Genomic DNA, 17,794 nt, shown 5'->3' with positions numbered 1-17,794 from the left:
GCCGGCCGGCGTTGCCCTGCACGTCTCTCCCACGGCAATGGTCACAGACATGCTGTCTCCCATCGCCGTCACCTCCACCTTTTGTCAGGGCAACCCCGGCCTTTCCCACCGGTGGCCTGCGGGCTTCGGCCTGGGCTCCCGGCCAGGCCTCCAGACACCTGTCTCCCGGAGAGGACAGGCCCAGAGTCTTCCCTCTCCCTTGTCAATGACCTCTCTTTCTCTGCGTTTCTTGTCTGGGAGGAGAGGGGCCCCAGAGCACCCCGACGACTCTGAGCAATGAGCCTGCCCTTTCTCCTCTCGCCCTCCTTTTTGGGACCCTACGAACGAACGAGCATTTCTCTCGGCTCCGGGGCCGGGGGACGCACAACGAAACTGCTTACCTATTGGGTGCTGAGACCCTTGCGTGGAAATCATTTCTGCTCACTTGAGGCAGGCACTGCGGTCAAGTGGGCTTCCAGGTCCAGCTGTTCCATGGACCGGGTACATTCTAAGCGGCCATCGTGACCGTCCAAAGCGGACGTGTGGGTTGTTTGGGCATTGCCTCGAGTCGTAACCGTCTGTTTTTGGGGAGGGGAAAAAAAAAGTGAGAACCCATCATCTTCAGCACATTTCGCTCTGCCAGAGCACGCCACGCCACCAGGTGATTTTCCTATTGATTGCCGTTCCAAGCTACCATAGCGGGCAATGCCGCAGGGATACTGTCAAGATTTGCAAACCAAAGCAGATAGCCCTTCTCGCCGAGGCGCAGCTGCCTAGTCGATCAAGCCCCAGGCCCCGGTGCTCCTGAGGGCGGCGGGGACACCCAGGACTACGCTGCTGATGGCAGGTGGCTCTGGGCCTCAGTGCCCTGCCAGTGGGCCCTACTTGGGAATCCGTGCTCTTGCACGGGGAGGGGGGAGTCGGTTGCAGGGGGGCCTCTCTACACATGCCTCTTCTTCTGTCACTTTGGCTGCGGCTGAGCCTGGCACTGGGTGCGTGCATGCTCAGGAGACAGGCCTCTGCATGTCTCTGGACAGGCCCCGTGCCAGCTGGGACCTGAGCCTCAGCCCAGGTGCAACACCTGCGCTCAGGTTCGTTGGACCGGCCCAGGTCAGCTGAGAGGCAGGAGAAGGTGGTCCTGACCGCGGAGGGAAGCAAAAGTGCCGACACCTGCCAGCGGGAGAGCCGCATCCAACAGCCCTGTGGGATCTAGGCCCCCTCTCGCTCCATCCGCTGCCTCCGCCCCACCCCCTCCTATCGGGGCGCCCGGGCGGCGCCCGGGGTGGGGGTGGGGGTGGGCAAGCGCTAGGCCTCCCGCGCCGCCCTAGACCGCTCTCCGACGCCCGCCGTGCCGGGACCAAAGCGCAGGCGCCCCAGCCCGCTGGGCCGGCACGCCCACGGCCGCCCTGGCGCGCAGGCGCCCCTCACCCCGCCCCCGGCACGCTCGCCCCGACCCCGCCCCGCCCGGTTGCTCTGGAGACGGTGGCCACTGGCGGGAGCTGCCCAAGGCCGGGAGTGGGAAGACAGTTGTGATGGATGGGGCCGGGGGGCGTTTTCTGCACTCGGGAGTTGTCCCCAGGGCCAGTGCCGGGACAGATGCGGCCAATAGGCATCCTGCCGAAACCCACCCAATGCCCTTCGGGGAGCGCGTCCACTGCCAGGAAAACCTCCAGCGCTGGGGGAAGCGGGGTTCCAAAATGTTTACACCGAATGCCACCAGGAGGCCAGGGGAACGCGACGGAAGGGGCCGCCGACGCGGGTGGAGCCTGCTGGCTGGGGACTGGGCTAGGAGAGAAGCTCTGCTCTGGTGTCCTGGACAGTTGTCTGTCTGGTGAAAAGCTAAGAGCCTGAAGAAGCTCCAGGAACAGGAGAGCGGCTCCGTTGCCCAAAGTCTGAGCCAAAACTTCCACCGCTAGGGGACACTGTTGGATAGGAATAGTTCCTTCCTCACGCTTGCTGGAGGCCAGAGGGCTGAGTTCTAAGGCAGGGGGAGGGCCAGGGCCGCTTGCAGAAGGGGCTGTGGGGGAAGGGAGCCCTGGGGCAGATCTGGGGCTGCTGGGAGAGCCCCCTCTCCATGCCTCCATGCCGTAGCTCACCTGGCCCAGGACGAGGGTCTGGGCCGGGCCAGCCTGCCGGGCCCCTCCGAAGAGGGGTTTTCCTCGCCACCCAAAGTCCGCGAGGCCTCCTCCAGCGGGGGCCTACCTAGGGCCGGCCGGCGTTGCCCTGCAGGTCTCTCCCACGGCAATGGTCACAGACATGCTGTCTCCCATCGCCGTCACCTCCACCTTTTGTCAGGGCAACCCCGGCCTTTCCCACCGGTGGCCTGCGGGCTTCGGCCTGGGCTCCCGGCCAGGCCTCCAGACACCTGTCTCCCGGAGAGGACAGGCCCAGAGTCTTCCCTCTCCCTTGTCAATGACCTCTCTTTCTTCTGCGTTTCTTGTCTGGGAGGAGAGGGGCCCCAGAGCACCCCGACGACTCTGAGCAATGAGCCTGCCCTTTCTCCTCTCGCCCTCCTTTTTGGGACCCTACGAACGAACGAGCATTTCTCTCGGCTCCGGGGCCGGGGGACGCACAACGAAACTGCTTACCTATTGGGTGCTGAGACCCTTGCGTGGAAATCATTTCTGCTCACTTGAGGCAGGCACTGCGGTCAAGTGGGCTTCCAGGTCCAGCTGTTCCATGGACCGGGTACATTCTAAGCGGCCATCGTGACCGTCCAAAGCGGACGTGTGGGTTGTTTGGGCATTGCCTCGAGTCGTAACCGTCCGTTTTTGGGGAGGGGAAAAAAAAAGTGAGAACCCATCATCTTCAGCACATTTCGCTCTGCCAGAGCACGCCACGCCACCAGGTGATTTTCCTATTGATTGCCGTTCCAAGCTACCATAGCGGGCAATGCCGCAGGGATACTGTCAAGATTTGCAAACCAAAGCAGATAGCCCTTCTCGCCGAGGCGCAGCTGCCTAGTCGATCAAGCCCCAGGCCCCGGTGCTCCTGAGGGCGGCGGGGACACCCAGGACTACGCTGCTGATGGCAGGTGGCTCCGGGCCTCAGTGCCCTGCCAGTGGGCCCTACTTGGGAATCCGTGCTCTTGCACGGGGAGGGGGGAGTCGGTTGCAGGGGGGCCTCTCTACACATGCCTCTTCTTCTGTCACTTTGGCTGCGGCTGAGCCTGGCACTGGGTGCGTGCATGCTCAGGAGACAGGCCTCTGCATGTCTCTGGACAGGCCCCGTGCCAGCTGGGACCTGAGCCTCAGCCCAGGTGCAACACCTGCGCTCAGGTTCGTTGGACCGGCCCAGGTCAGCTGAGAGGCAGGAGAAGGTGGTCCTGACCGCGGAGGGAAGCAAAAGTGCCGACACCTGCCGGCGGGAGAGCCGCATCCAACAGCCCTGTGGGATCTAGGCCCCCTCTCGCTCCATCCGCTGCCTCCGCCCCACCCCCTCCTGTCGGGGCGCCCGGGCGGCGCCCGGGGTGGGGGTGGGGGTGGGCAAGCGCTAGGCCTCCCGCGCCGCCCTAGACCGCTCTCCGACGCCCGCCGTGCCGGGACCAAAGCGGAGGCGCCCCAGCCCGCTGGGCCGGCACGCCCACGGCCTCCCTGGCGCGCAGGCGCCCCTCACCCCGCCCCCGGCACGCTCGCCCCGACCCCGCCCCGCCCGGTTGCTCTGGAGACGGTGGCCACTGGCGGGAGCTGCCCAAGGCCGGGAGTGGGAAGACAGTTGTGATGGATGGGGCCGGGGGGCGTTTTCTGCACTCGGGAGTTGTCCCCAGGGCCAGTGCCGGGACAGATGCGGCCAATAGGCATCCTGCCGAAAGCCACCCAATGCCCTTCGGGGAGCGCGTCCACTGCCAGGAAAACCTCCAGCGCTGGGGGAAGCGGGGTTCCAAAATGTTTACACCGAATGCCACCAGGAGGCCAGGGGAACGCGACGGAAGGGGCCGCCGACGCGGGTGGAGCCTGCTGGCTGGGGACTGGGCTAGGAGAGAAGCTCTGCTCTGGTGTCCTGGACAGTTGTCTGTCTGGTGAAAAGCTAAGAGCCTGAAGAAGCTCCAGGAACAGGAGAGCGGCTCCGTTGCCCAAAGTCTGAGCCAAAACTTCCACCGCTAGGGGCCACTGTTGGATAGGAATAGTTCCTTCCTCACGCTTGCTGGAGGCCAGAGGGCTGAGTTCTAAGGCAGGGGGAGGGCCAGGGCCGCTTGCAGAAGGGGCTGTGGGGGAAGGGAGCCCTGGGGCAGATCTGGGGCTGCTGGGAGAGCCCCCTCTCCATGCCTCCATGCCGTAGCTCACCTGGCCCAGGACGAGGGTCTGGGCCGGGCCAGCCTGCCGGGCCCCTCCGAAGAGGGGGTTTCCTCGCCACCCATAGTCCGCGAGGCCTCCTCCAGCGGGGGCCTACCTAGGGCCGGCCGGCGTTGCCCTGCAGGTCTCTCCCACGGCAATGATCACAGACATGCTGTCTCCCATCGCCGTCACCTCCACCTTTTGTCAGGGCAACCCCGGCCTTTCCCACCGGTGGCCTGCGGGCTTCGGCCTGGGCTCCCGGCCAGGCCTCCAGACACCTGTCTCCCGGAGAGGACAGGCCCAGAGTCTTCCCTCTCCCTTGTCAATGACCTCTCTTTCTCTGCGTTTCTTGTCTGGGAGGAGAGGGGCCCCAGAGCACCCCGACGACTCTGAGCAATGAGCCTGCCCTTTCTCCTCTCGCCCTCCTTTTTGGGACCCTACGAACGAACGAGCATTTCTCTCGGCTCCGGAGCCGGGGGACGCACAACGAAACTGCTTACCTATTGGGTGCTGAGACCCTTGCGTGGAAATCATTTCTGCTCACTTGAGGCAGGCACTGCGGTCAAGTGGGCTTCCAGGTCCAGGTGTTCCATGGACCGGGTACATTCTAAGCGGCCATCGTGACCGTCCAAAGCGGACGTGTGGGTTGTTTGGGCATTGCCTTGAGTCGTAACCGTCCGTTTTTGGGGAGGGGAAAAAAAAAGTGAGAACCCATCATCTTCAGCACATTTCGCTCTGCCAGAGCACGCCACGCCACCAGGTGATTTTCCTATTGATTGCCGTTCCAAGCTACCATAGCGGGCAATGCCGCAGGGATACTGTCAAGATTTGCAAACCAAAGCAGATAGCCCTCCTCGCCGAGGCGCAGCTGCCTAGTCGATCAAGCCCCAGGCCCCGGTGCTCCTGAGGGCGGCGGGGACACCCAGGACTACGCTGCTGATGGCAGGTGGCTCCGGGCCTCAGTGCCCTGCCAGTGGGCCCTACTTGGGAATCCGTGCTCTTGCACGGGGAGAGGGGAGTCGGTTGCAGGGGGGCCTCTCTACACATGCCTCTTCTTCTGTCACTTTGGCTGCGGCTGAGCCTGGCACTGGGTGCGTGCATGCTCAGGAGACAGGCCTCTGCATGTCTCTGGACAGGCCCCGTGCCAGCTGGGACCTGAGCCTCAGCCCAGGTGCAACACCTGCGCTCAGGTTCGTTGGACCGGCCCAGGTCAGCTGAGAGGCAGGAGAAGGTGGTCCTGACCGCGGAGGGAAGCAAAAGTGCCGACACCTGCCAGCGGGAGAGCCGCATCCAACAGCCCTGTGGGATCTAGGCCCCCTCTCGCTCCATCCGCTGCCTCCGCCCCACCCCCTCCTGTCGGGGCGCCCGGCCGGCGCCCGGGGTGGGGGTGGGGGTGGGCAAGCGCTAGGCCTCCCGCGCCGCCCTAGACCGCTCTCCGACGCCCGCTGTGCCGGGACCAAAGCGCAGGCGCCCCAGCCCGCTGGGCCGGCACGCCCACGGCCGCCCTGGCGCGCAGGCGCCCCTCACCCCGCCCCCGGCACGCTCGCCCCGACCCCGCCCCGCCCGGTTGCTCTGGAGACGGTGGCCACTGGCGGGAGCTGCCCAAGGCCGGGAGTGGGAAGACAGTTGTGATGGATGGGGCCGGGGGGCGTTTTCTGCACTCGGGAGTTGTCCCCAGGGCCAGTGCCGGGACAGATGCGGCCAATAGGCATCCTGCCGAAACCCACCCAATGCCCTTCGGGGAGCGCGTCCACTGCCAGGAAAACCTCCAGCGCTGGGGGAAGCGGGGTTCCAAAATGTTTACACCGAATGCCACCAGGAGGCCAGGGGAACGCGACGGAAGGGGCCGCCGACGCGGGTGGAGCCTGCTGGCTGGGGACTGGGCTAGGAGAGAAGCTCTGCTCTGGTGTCCTGGACAGTTGTCTGTCTGGTGAAAAGCTAAGAGCCTGAAGAAGCTCCAGGAACAGGAGAGCGGCTCCGTTGCCCAAAGTCTGAGCCAAAACTTTCACCGCTAGGGGCCACTGTTGGATAGGAATAGTTCCTTCCTCACGCTTGCTGGAGGCCAGAGGGCTGAGTTCTAAGGCAGGGGGAGGGCCAGGGCCGCTTGCAGAAGGGGCTGTGGGGGAAGGGAGCCCTGGGGCAGATCTGGGGCTGCTGGGAGAGCCCCCTCTCCATGCCTCCATGCCGTAGCTCACCTGGCCAAGGACGAGGGTCTGGGCCGGGCCAGCCTGCCGGGCCCCTCCGAAGAGGGGGTTTCCTCGCCACCCAAATCCGCGAGGCCTCCTCCAGGGGGGGCCTACCTAGGGCCGGCCGGCGTTGCCCTGCAGGTCTCTCCCACGGCAATGGTCACAGACATGCTGTCTCCCATCGCCGTCACCTCCACCTTTTGTCAGGGCAACCCCGGCCTTTCCCACCGGTGGCCTGCGGGCTTCGGCCTGGGCTCCCGGCCAGGCCTCCAGACACCTGTCTCCCGGAGAGGACAGGCCCAGAGTCTTCCCTCTCCCTTGTCAATGACCTCTCTTTCTCTGCGTTTCTTGTCTGGGACGAGAGGGGCCCCAGAGCAACCCGACGACTCTGAGCAAGGAGCCTGCACTTTCTCCTCTCGCCCTCCTTTTTGGGACCCTACGAACGAACGAGCATTTCTCTCGGGTCCGGGGCCGGGGGACGCACAACGAAACTGCTTACCTATTGGGTGCTGAGACCCTTGCGTGGAAATCATTTCTGCTCACTTGAGGCAGGCACTGCGGTCAAGTGGGCTTCCAGGTCCAGGTGTTCCATGGACCGGGTACATTCTAAGCGGCCATCGTGACCGTCCAAAGTAGACGTGTGGGTTGTTTGGGCATTGCCTCGAGTCGTAACCGTCCGTTTTTGGGGAGGGGAAAAAAAAAGTGAGAACCCATCATCTTCAGCACATTTCGCTCTGCCAGAGCACGCCACGCCACCAGGTGATTTTCCTATTGATTGCCGTTCCAAGCTACCATAGCGGGCAATGCCGCAGGGATACTGTCAAGATTTGCAAACCAAAGCAGATAGCCCTTCTCGCCGAGGCGCAGCTGCCTAGTCGATCAAGCCCCAGGCCCCGGTGCTCCTGAGGGCGGCGGGGACACCCAGGACTACGCTGCTGATGGCAGGTGGCTCCGGGCCTCAGTGCCCTGCCAGTGGACCCTACTTGGGAATCCGTGCTCTTGCACGGGGAGGGTGGAGTCGGTTACAGGGGGGCCTCTCTACACATGCCTCTTCTTCTGTCACTTTGGCTGCGGCTGAGCCTGGCACTGGGTGCGTGCATGCTCAGGAGACAGGCCTCTGCATGTCTCTGGACAGGCCCCGTGCCAGCTGGGACCTGAGCCTCAGCCCAGGTGCAACACCTGCGCTCAGGTTCGTTGGACCGGCCCAGGTCAGCTGAGAGGCAGGAGAAGGTGGTCCTGATCGCGGAGGGAAGCAAAAGTGCTGACACCTGCCAGCGGGAGAGCCGCATCCAACAGCCCTGTGGGATCTAGGCCCCCTCTCGCTCCATCCGCTGCCTCCGCCCCACCCCCTCCTGTCCGGGCGCCCGGGCGGCGCCCGGGGTGGGGGTGGGGGTGGGCAAGCGCTAGGCCTCCCGCGCCGCCCTAGACCGCTCTCCGACGCTCGCCGTGCCGGGACCAAAGCGCAGGCGCCCCAGCCCGCTGGGCCGGCCACGCCCACGGCCGCCCTGGCGCGCAGGCGCCACTCACCCCGCCCCCGGCACGCTCGCCCCGACCCCGCCCCGCCCGGTTGCTCTGGAGACGGTGGCCACTGGCGGGAGCTGCCCAAGGCCGGGAGTGGGAAGACAGTTGTGATGGATGGGGCCGGGGGGCGTTTTCTGCACTCGGGAGTTGTCCCCAGGGCCAGTGCCGGGACAGATGCGGCCAATAGGCATCCTGCCGAAACCCACCCAATGCCCTTCGGGGAGCGCGTCCACTGCCAGGAAAACCTCCAGCGCTGGGGGAAGCGGGGTTCCAAAATGTTTACACCGAATGCCACCAGGAGGCCAGGGGAACGCGACGGAAGGGGCCGCCGACGGGGGTGGAGCCTGCTGGCTGGGGACTGGGCTAGGAGAGAAGCTCTGCTCTGGTGTCCTGGACAGTTGTCTGTCTGGTGAAAAGCTAAGAGCCTGAAGAAGCTCCAGGAACAGGAGAGCGGCTCCGTTGCCCAAAGTCTGAGCCAAAACTTCCACCGCTAGGGGCCACTGTTGGATAGGAATAGTTCCTTCCTCACGCTTGCTGGAGGCCAGAGGGCTGAGTTCTAAGGCAGGGGGAGGGCCAGGGCCGCTTGCAGAAGGGGCTGTGGGGGAAGGGAGCCCTGGGGCAGATCTGGGACTGCTGGGAGAGCCCCCTCTCCATGCCTCCATGCCGTAGCTCACCTGGCCCAGGACGAGGGTCTGGGCCGGGCCAGCCTGCCGGGCCCCTCCGAAGAGGGGGTTTCCTTGCCACCCAAAGTCCCCGAGGCCTCCTCCTGCGGGGGCCTACCTAGGGCCGGCCGGCGTTGCCCTGCAGGTCTCTCCCACGGCAATGGTCACAGACATGCTGTCTCCCATCGCCGTCACCTCCACCTTTTGTCAGGGCAACTCCGGCCTTTCCCACCGGTGGCCTGCGGGCTTCGGCCTGGGCTCCCGGCCAGGCCTCCAGACACCTGTCTCCCGGAGAGGACAGGCCCAGAGTCTTCCCTCTCCCTTGTCAATGACCTCTCTTTCTCTGCGTTTCTTGTCTGGGACGAGAGGGGCCCCAGAGCAACCCGACGACTCTGAGCAATGAGCCTGCACTTTCTCCTCTCGCCCTCCTTTTTGGGACCCTACGAACGAACGAGCATTTCTCTCGGCTCCGGGGCCGGGGGACGCACAACGAAACTGCTTACCTATTGGGTGCTGAGACCCTTGCGTGGAAATCATTTCTGCTCAGTTGAGGCAGGCACTGCGGTCAAGTGGGCTTCCAGCTCCAGGTGTTCCATGGACCGGGTACATTCTAAGCGGCCATCGTGACCGTCCAAAGCGGACGTGTGGGTTGTTTGGGCATTGCCTCGAGTCGTAACCGTCCGTTTTTGGGGAGGGGAAAAAAAAAGTGAGAACCCATCATCTTCAGCACATTTCGCTCTGCCAGAGCACGCCACGCCACCAGGTGATTTTCCTATTGATTGCCGTTCCAAGCTACCATAGCGGGCAATGCCGCAGGGATACTGTCAAGATTTGCAAACCAAAGCAGATAGCCCTTCTCGCCGAGGCGCAGCTGCCTAGTCGATCAAGCCCCAGGCCCCGGTGCTCCTGAGGGCGGCGGGGACACCCAGGACTACGCTGCTGATGGCAGGTGGCTCCGGGCCTCAGTGCCCTGCCAGTGGGCCCTACTTGGGAATCCGTGCTCTTGCACGGGGAGGGGGGAGTCGGTTGCAGGGGGGCCTCTCTACACATGCCTCTTCTTCTGTCACTTTGGCTGCGGCTGAGCCTGGCACTGGGTGCGTGCATGCTCAGGAGACAGGCCTCTGCATGTCTCTGGACAGGCCCCGTGCCAGCTGGGACCTGAGCCTCAGCCCAGGTGCAACACCTGCGCTCAGGTTCGTTGGACCGGCCCAGGTCAGCTGAGAGGCAGGAGAAGGTGGTCCTGACCGCGGAGGGAAGCAAAAGTGCCGACACCTGCCGGCGGGAGAGCCGCATCCAACAGCCCTGTGGGATCTAGGCCCCCTCTCGCTCCATCCGCTGCCTCCGCCCCACCCCCTCCTGTCGGGGCGCCCGGGCGGCGCCCGGGGTGGGGGTGGGGGTGGGCAAGCGCTAGGCCTCCCGCGCCGCCCTAGACCGCTCTCCGACGCCCGCCGTGCCGGGACCAAAGCGCAGGCGCCCCAGCCCGCTGGGCCGGCCACGCCCACGGCCGCCCTGGCGCGCAGGCGCCCCTCACCCCGCCCCCGGCACGCTCGCCCCGACCCCGCCCCGCCCGGTTGCTCTGGAGACGGTGGCCACTGGCGGGAGCTGCCCAAGGCCGGGAGTGGGAAGACAGTTGTGATTGATGGGGCCGGGGGGCGTTTTCTGCACTCGGGAGTTGTCCCCAGGGCCAGTGCCGGGACACATGAGGCCAATAGGCATCCTGCCGAAACCCACCCAATGCCCTTCGGGGAGCGCGTCCACTGCCAGGAAAACCTCCAGCGCTGGGGGAAGCGGGGTTCCAAAATGTTTACACCGAATGCCACCAGGAGGCCAGGGGAACGCGACGGAAGGGGCCGCCGACGCGGGTGGAGCCTGCTGGCTGGGGACTGGGCTAGGAGAGAAGCTCTGCTCTGGTGTCCTGGACAGTTGTCTGTCTGGTGAAAAGCTAAGAGCCTGAAGAAGCTCCAGGAACAGGAGAGCGGCTCCGTTGCCCAAAGTCTGAGCCAAAACTTCCACCGCTAGGGGCCACTGTTGGATAGGAATAGTTCCTTCCTCACGCTTGCTGGAGGCCAGAGGGCTGAGTTCTAAGGCAGGGGGAGGGCCAGGGCCGCTTGCAGAAGGGGCTGTGGGGGAAGGGAGCCCTGGGGCAGATCTGGGGCTGCTGGGAGAGCCCCCTCTCCATGCCGTAGCTTACCTGGCCCAGGGCGAGGGCCTGGGCCGGGCCAGCCTGCCGGGCCCCTCCGAAGAGGGGGTTTCCTCGCCACCCAAAGTCCGCGAGGCCTCCTCCAGCGGGGGCCTACCTAGGGCCGGCCGGAGTTGCCCTGCAGGTCTCTCCCACGGCAATGGTCACAGACATGCTGTCTCCCATCGCCGTCACCTCCACCTTTTGTCAGGGCAACCCCGGCCTTTCCCACCGGTGGCCTGCGGGCTTCGGCCTGGGCTCCCGGCCAGGCCTCCAGACACCTGTCTCCCGGAGAGGACAGGCCCAGAGTCTTCCCTCTCCCTTGTCAATGACCTCTCTTTCTCTGCGTTTCTTGTCTGGGACGAGAGGGGCCCCAGAGCACCCCGACGACTCTGAGCAATGAGCCTGCCCTTTCTCCTCTCGCCCTCCTTTTTGGGACCCTACGAACGAACGAGCATTTCTCTCGGCTCCGGGGCCGGGGGACGCACAACGAAACTGCTTACCTATTGGGTGCTGAGACCCTTGCGTGGAAATCATTTCTGCTCACTTGAGGCAGGCACTGCGGTCAAGTGGGCTTCCAGGTCCAGCTGTTCCATGGACCGGGTACATTCTAAGCGGCCATCGTGACCGTCCAAAGCGGACGTGTGGGTTGTTTGGGCATTGCCTTGAGTCGTAACCGTCCGTTTTTGGGGAGGGGAAAAAAAAAGTGAGAACCCATCATCTTCAGCACATTTCGCTCTGCCAGAGCACGCCACGCCACCAGGTGATTTTCCTATTGATTGCCGTTCCAAGCTACCATAGCGGGCAATGCCGCAGGGATACTGTCAAGATTTGCAAACCAAAGCAGATAGCCCTTCTCGCCGAGGCGCAGCTGCCTAGTCGATCAAGCCCCAGGCCCCGGTGCTCCTGAGGGCGGCGGGGACACCCAGGACTACGCTGCTGATGGCAGGTGGCTCCGGGCCTCAGTGCCCTGCCAGTGGGCCCTACTTGGGAATCCGTGCTCTTGCACGGGGAGGGGGGAGTCGGTTGCAGGGGGGCCTCTCTACACATGCCTCTTCTTCTGTCACTTTGGCTGCGGCTGAGCCTGGCACTGGGTGCGTGCATGCTCAGGAGACAGGCCTCTGCATGTCTCTGGACAGGCCCCGTGCCAGCTGGGACCTGAGCCTCAGCCCAGGTGCAACACCTGCGCTCAGGTTCGTTGGACCGGCCCAGGTCAGCTGAGAGGCAGGAGAAGGTGGTCCTGACCGCGGAGGGAAGCAAAAGTGCCGACACCTGCCAGCGGGAGAGCCGCATCCAACAGCCCTGTGGGATCTAGGCCCCCTCTCGCTCCATCCGCTGCCTCCGCCCCACCCCCTCCTGTCGGGGCGCCCGGCCGGCGCCCGGGGTGGGGGTGGGGGTGGGCAAGCGCTAGGCCTCCCGCGCCGCCCTAGACCGCTCTCCGACGCCCGCCGTGCCGGGACCAAAGCGCAGGCGCCCCAGCCCGCTGGGCCGGCCACGCCCACGGCCGCCCTGGCGCGCAGGCGCCCCTCACCCCGCCCTCGGCACGCTCGCCCCGACCCCGCCCCGCCCAGTTGCTCTGGAGACGGTGGCCACTGGCGGGAGCTGCCCAAGGCCGGGATTGGGAAGACAGTTGTGATGGATGGGGCCGGGGGGCGTTTTCTGCACTCGGGAGTTGTCCCCAGGGCCAGTGCCGGGACAGATGCGGCCAATAGGCATCCTGCCGAAACCCACCCAATGCCCTTCGGGGAGCGCGTCCACTGCCAGGAAAACCTCCAGCGCTGGGGGAAGCGGGGTTCCAAAATGTTTACACCGAATGCCACCAGGAGGCCAGGGGAACGCGACGGAAGGGGCCGCCGACGCGGGTGGAGCCTGCTGGCTGGGGACTGGGCTAGGAGAGAAGCTCTGCTCTGGTGTCCTGGACAGTTGTCTGTCTGGTGAAAAGCTAAGAGCCTGAAGAAGCTCCAGGAACAGGAGAGCGGCTCCGTTGCCCAAAGTCTGAGCCAAAACTTCCACCGCTAGGGGCCACTGTTGGATAGGAATAGTTCCTTCCTCACGCTTGCTGGAGGCCAGAGGGCTGAGTTCTAAGGCAGGGGGAGGGCCAGGGCCGCTTGCAGAAGGGGCTGTGGGGGAAGGGAGCCCTGGGGCAGATCTGGGGCTGCTGGGAGAGCCCCCTCTCCATGCCTCCATGCCGTAGCTCACCTGGCCCAGGACGAGGGTCTGGGCCGGGCCAGCCTGCCGGGCCCCTCCGAAGAGGGGGTTTCCTCGCCACCCAAAGTCCCCGAGGCCTCCTCCTGCGGGGGCCTACCTAGGGCCGGCCGGCGTTGCCCTGCAGGTCTCTCCCACGGCAATGGTCACAGACATGCTGTCTCCCATCGCCGTCACCTCCACCTTTTGTCAGGGCAACCCCGGCCTTTCCCACCGGTGGCCTGCGGGCTTCGGCCTGGGCTCCCGGCCAGGCCTCCAGACACCTGTCTCCCGGAGAGGACAGGCCCAGAGTCTTCCCTCTCCCTTGTCAATGACCTCTCTTTCTCTGCGTTTCTTGTCTGGGACGAGAGGGGCCCCAGAGCACCCCGACGACTCTGAGCAATGAGCCTGCCCTTTCTCCTCTCGCCCTCCTTTTTGGGACCCTACGAACGAACGAGCATTTCTCTCGGCTCCGGGGCCGGGGGACGCACAACGAAACTGCTTACCTATTGGGTGCTGAGACCCTTGCGTGGAAATCATTTCTGCTCACTTGAGGCAGGCACTGCGGTCAAGTGGGCTTCCAGGTCCAGGTGTTCCATGGACCGGGTACATTCTAAGCGGCCATCGTGACCGTCCAAAGCGGACGTGTGGGTTGTTTGGGCATTGCCTCGAGTCGTAACCGTCCGTTTTTGGGGAGGGGAAAAAAAAAGTGAGAACCCATCATCTTCAGCACATTTCGCTCTGCCAGAGCACGCCACGCCACCAGGTGATTTTCCTATTGATTGCCGTTCCAAGCTACCATAGCGGGCAATGCCGCAGGGATACTGTCAAGATTTGCAAACCAAAGCAGATAGCCCTTCTCGCCGAGGCGCAGCTGCCTAGTCGATCAAGCCCCAGGCCCCGGTGCTCCTGAGGGCGGCGGGGACACCCAGGACTACGCTGCTGATGGCAGGTGGCTCCGGGCCTCAGTGCCCTGCCAGTGGGCCCTACTTGGGAATCCGTGCTCTTGCACGGGGAGGGGGGAGTCGGTTGCAGGGGGGCCTCTCTACACATGCCTCTTCTTCTGTCACTTTGGCTGCGGCTGAGCCTGGCACTGGGTGCGTGCATGCTCAGGAGACAGGCCTCTGCATGTCTCTGGACAGGCCCCGTGCCAGCTGGGACCTGAGCCTCAGCCCAGGTGCAACACCTGCGCTCAGGTTCGTTGGACCGGCCCAGGTCAGCTGAGAGGCAGGAGAAGGTGGTCCTGACCGCGGAGGGAAGCAAAAGTGCCGACACCTGCCGGCGGGAGAGCCGTATCCAACAGCCCTGTGGGATCTAGGCCCCCTCTCGCTCCATCCGCTGCCTCCGCCCCACCCCCTCCTGTCGGGGCGCCCGGGCGGCGCCCGGGGTGGGGGTGGGGGTGGGCAAGCGCTAGGCCTCCCGCGCCGCCCTAGACCGCTCTCCGACGCCCGCCGTGCCGGGACCAAAGCGCAGGCGCCCCAGCCCGCTGGGCCGGCCACGCCCACGGCCGCCCTGGCGCGCAGGCGCCCCTCACCCCGCCCCCGGCACGCTCGCCCCGACCCCGCCCCGCCCGGTTGCTCTGGAGACGGTGGCCACTGGCGGGAGCTGCCCAAGGCCGGGAGTGGGAAGACAGTTGTGATGGATGGGGCCGGGGGGCGTTTTCTGCACTCGGGAGTTGTCCCCAGGGCCAGTGCCGGGACAGATGCGGCCAATAGGCATCCTGCCGAAACCCACCCAATGCCCTTCGGGGAGCGCGTCCACTGCCAGGAAAACCTCCAGCGCTGGGGGAAGCGGGGTTCCAAAATGTTTACACCGAATGCCACCAGGAGGCCAGGGGAACGCGACGGAAGGGGCCGCCGACGCGGGTGGAGCCTGCTGGCTGGGGACTGGGCTAGGAGAGAAGCTCTGCTCTGGTGTCCTGGACAGTTGTCTGTCTGGTGAAAAGCTAAGAGCCTGAAGAAGCTCCAGGAACAGGAGAGCGGCTCCGTTGCCCAAAGTCTGAGCCAAAACTTCCACCGCTAGGGGCCACTGTTGGATAGGAATAGTTCCTTCCTCAGGCTTGCTGGAGGCCAGAGGGCTGAGTTCTAAGGCAGGGGGAGGGCCAGGGCCGCTTGCAGAAGGGGCTGTGGGGGAAGGGAGCCCTGGGGCAGATCTGGGGCTGCTGGGAGAGCCCCCTCTCCATGCCGTAGCTTACCTGGCCCAGGGCGAGGGCCTGGGCCGGGCCAGCCTGCCGGGCCCCTCCGAAGAGGGGGTTTCCTCGCCACCCAAAGTCCGCGAGGCCTCCTCCAGCGGGGGCCTACCTAGGGCCGGCCGGCGTTGCCCTGCAGGTCTCTCCCACGGCAATGGTCACAGACATGCTGTCTCCCATCGCCGTCACCTCCACCTTTTGTCAGGGCAACCCCGGCCTTTCCCACCGGTGGCCTGCGGGCTTCGGCCTGGGCTCCCGGCCAGGCCTCCAGACACCTGTCTCCCGGAGAGGACAGGCCCAGAGTCTTCCCTCTCCCTTGTCAATGACCTCTCTTTCTCTGCGTTTCTTGTCTGGGACGAGAGGGGCCCCAGAGCACCCCGACGACTCTGAGCAATGAGCCTGCCCTTTCTCCTCTCGCCCTCCTTTTTGGGACCCTACGAACGAACGAGCATTTCTCTCGGCTCCGGGGCCGGGGGACGCACAACGAAACTGCTTACCTATTGGGTGCTGAGACCCTTGCGTGGAAATCATTTCTGCTCACTTGAGGCAGGCACTGCGGTCAAGTGGGCTTCCAGGTCCAGCTGTTCCATGGACCGGGTACATTCTAAGCGGCCATCGTGACCGTCCAAAGCGGACGTGTGGGTTGTTTGGGCATTGCCTCGAGTCATAACCGTCCGTTTTTGGGGAGGGGAAAAAAAAAGTGAGAACCCATCATCTTCAGCACATTTCGCTCTGCCAGAGCACGCCACGCCACCAGGTGATTTTCCTATTGATTGCCGTTCCAAGCTACCATAGCGGGCAATGCCGCAGGGATACTGTCAAGATTTGCAAACCAAAGCAGATAGCCCTTCTCGCCGAGGCGCAGCTGCCTAGTCGATCAAGCCCCAGGCCCCGGTGCTCCTGAGGGCGGCGGGGACACCCAGGACTACGCTGCTGATGGCAGGTGGCTCCGGGCCTCAGTGCCCTGCCAGTGGGCCCTACTTGGGAATCCGTGCTCTTGCACGGGGAGGGGGGAGTCGGTTGCAGGGGGCCTCTCTACACATGCCTCTTCTTCTGTCACTTTGGCTGCGGCTGAGCCTGGCACTGGGTGCGTGCATGCTCAGGAGACAGGCCTCTGCATGTCTCTGGACAGGCCCCGTGCCAGCTGGGACCTGAGCCTCAGCCCAGGTGCAACACCTGCGCTCAGGTTCGTTGGACCGGCCCAGGTCAGCTGAGAGGCAGGAGAAGGTGGTCCTGACCGCGGAGGGAAGCAAAAGTGCCGACACCTGCCAGCGGGAGAGCCGCATCCAACAGCCCTGTGGGATCTAGGCCCCCCCTCTCGCTCCATCCGCTGCCTCCGCCCCACCCCCTCCTGTCGGGGCGCCCGGGCGGCGCCCGGGGTGGGGGTGGGTGTGGGCAAGCGCTAGGCCTCCCGCGCCGCCCTAGACCGCCCTCCGACGCCCGCCGTGCCGGGACCAAAGCGCAGGCGCCCCAGCCCGCTGGGCCGGCCACGCCCACGGCCGCCCTGGCGCGCAGGCGCCCCTCACCCCGCCCCCGGCACGCTCGCCCCGACCCCGCCCCGCCCGGTTGCTCTGGAGACGGTGGCCACTGGCGGGAGCTGCCCAAGGCCGGGAGTGGGAAGACAGTTGTGATGGATGGGGCCGGGGGCGTTTTCTGCACTCGGGAGTTGTCCCCAGGGCCAGTGCCGGGACAGATGCGGCCAATAGGCATCCTGCCGAAACCCACCCAATGCCCTTCGGGGAGCGCGTCCACTGCCAGGAAAACCTCCAGCGCTGGGGGAAGCGGGGTTCCAAAATGTTTACACCGAATGCCACCAGGAGGCCAGGGGAACGCGACGGAAGGGGCCGCCGACGCGGGTGGAGCCTGCTGGCTGGGGACTGGGCTAGGAGAGAAGCTCTGCTCTGGTGTCCTGGACAGTTGTCTGTCTGGTGAAAAGCTAAGAGCCTGAAGAAGCTCCAGGAACAGGAGAGCGGCTCCGTTGCCCAAAGTCTGAGCCAAAACTTCCACCGCTAGGGGCCACTGTTGGATAGGAATAGTTCCTTCCTCACGCTTGCTGGAGGCCAGAGGGCTGAGTTCTAAGGCAGGGGGAGGGCCAGGGCCGCTTGCAGAAGGGGCTGTGGGGGAAGGGAGCCCTGGGGCAGATCTGGGGCTGCTGGGAGAGCCCCCTCTCCATGCCTCCATGCCGTAGCTCACCTGGCCCAGGACGAGGGTCTGGGCCGGGCCAGCCTGCCGGGCCCCTCCGAAGAGGGGGTTTCCTCGCCACCCAAAGTCCGCGAGGCCTCCTCCAGCGGGGGCCTACCTAGGGCCGGCCGGCGTTGCCCTGCAGGTCTCTCCCACGGCAATGGTCACAGACATGCTGTCTCCCATCGCCGTCACCTCCACCTTTTGTCAGGGCAACCCCGGCCTTTCCCACCGGTGGCCTGCGGGCTTCGGCCTGGGCTCCCGGCCAGGCCTCCAGACACCTGTCTCCCGGAGAGGACAGGCCCAGAGTCTTCCCTCTCCCTTGTCAATGACCTCTCTTTCTCTGCGTTTCTTGTCTGGGACGAGAGGGGCCCCAGAGCACCCCGACGACTCTGAGCAATGAGCCTGCCCTTTCTCCTCTCGCCCTCCTTTTTGGGACC

The sequence above is a fragment of the Dasypus novemcinctus genome, chromosome 1 (genome assembly GCF_030445035.2).
Source record: "Dasypus novemcinctus isolate mDasNov1 chromosome 1, mDasNov1.1.hap2, whole genome shotgun sequence".
Lineage (NCBI taxonomy): Eukaryota > Metazoa > Chordata > Mammalia > Cingulata > Dasypodidae > Dasypus > Dasypus novemcinctus.
This window is presented reverse-complemented; position numbering follows the sequence as displayed.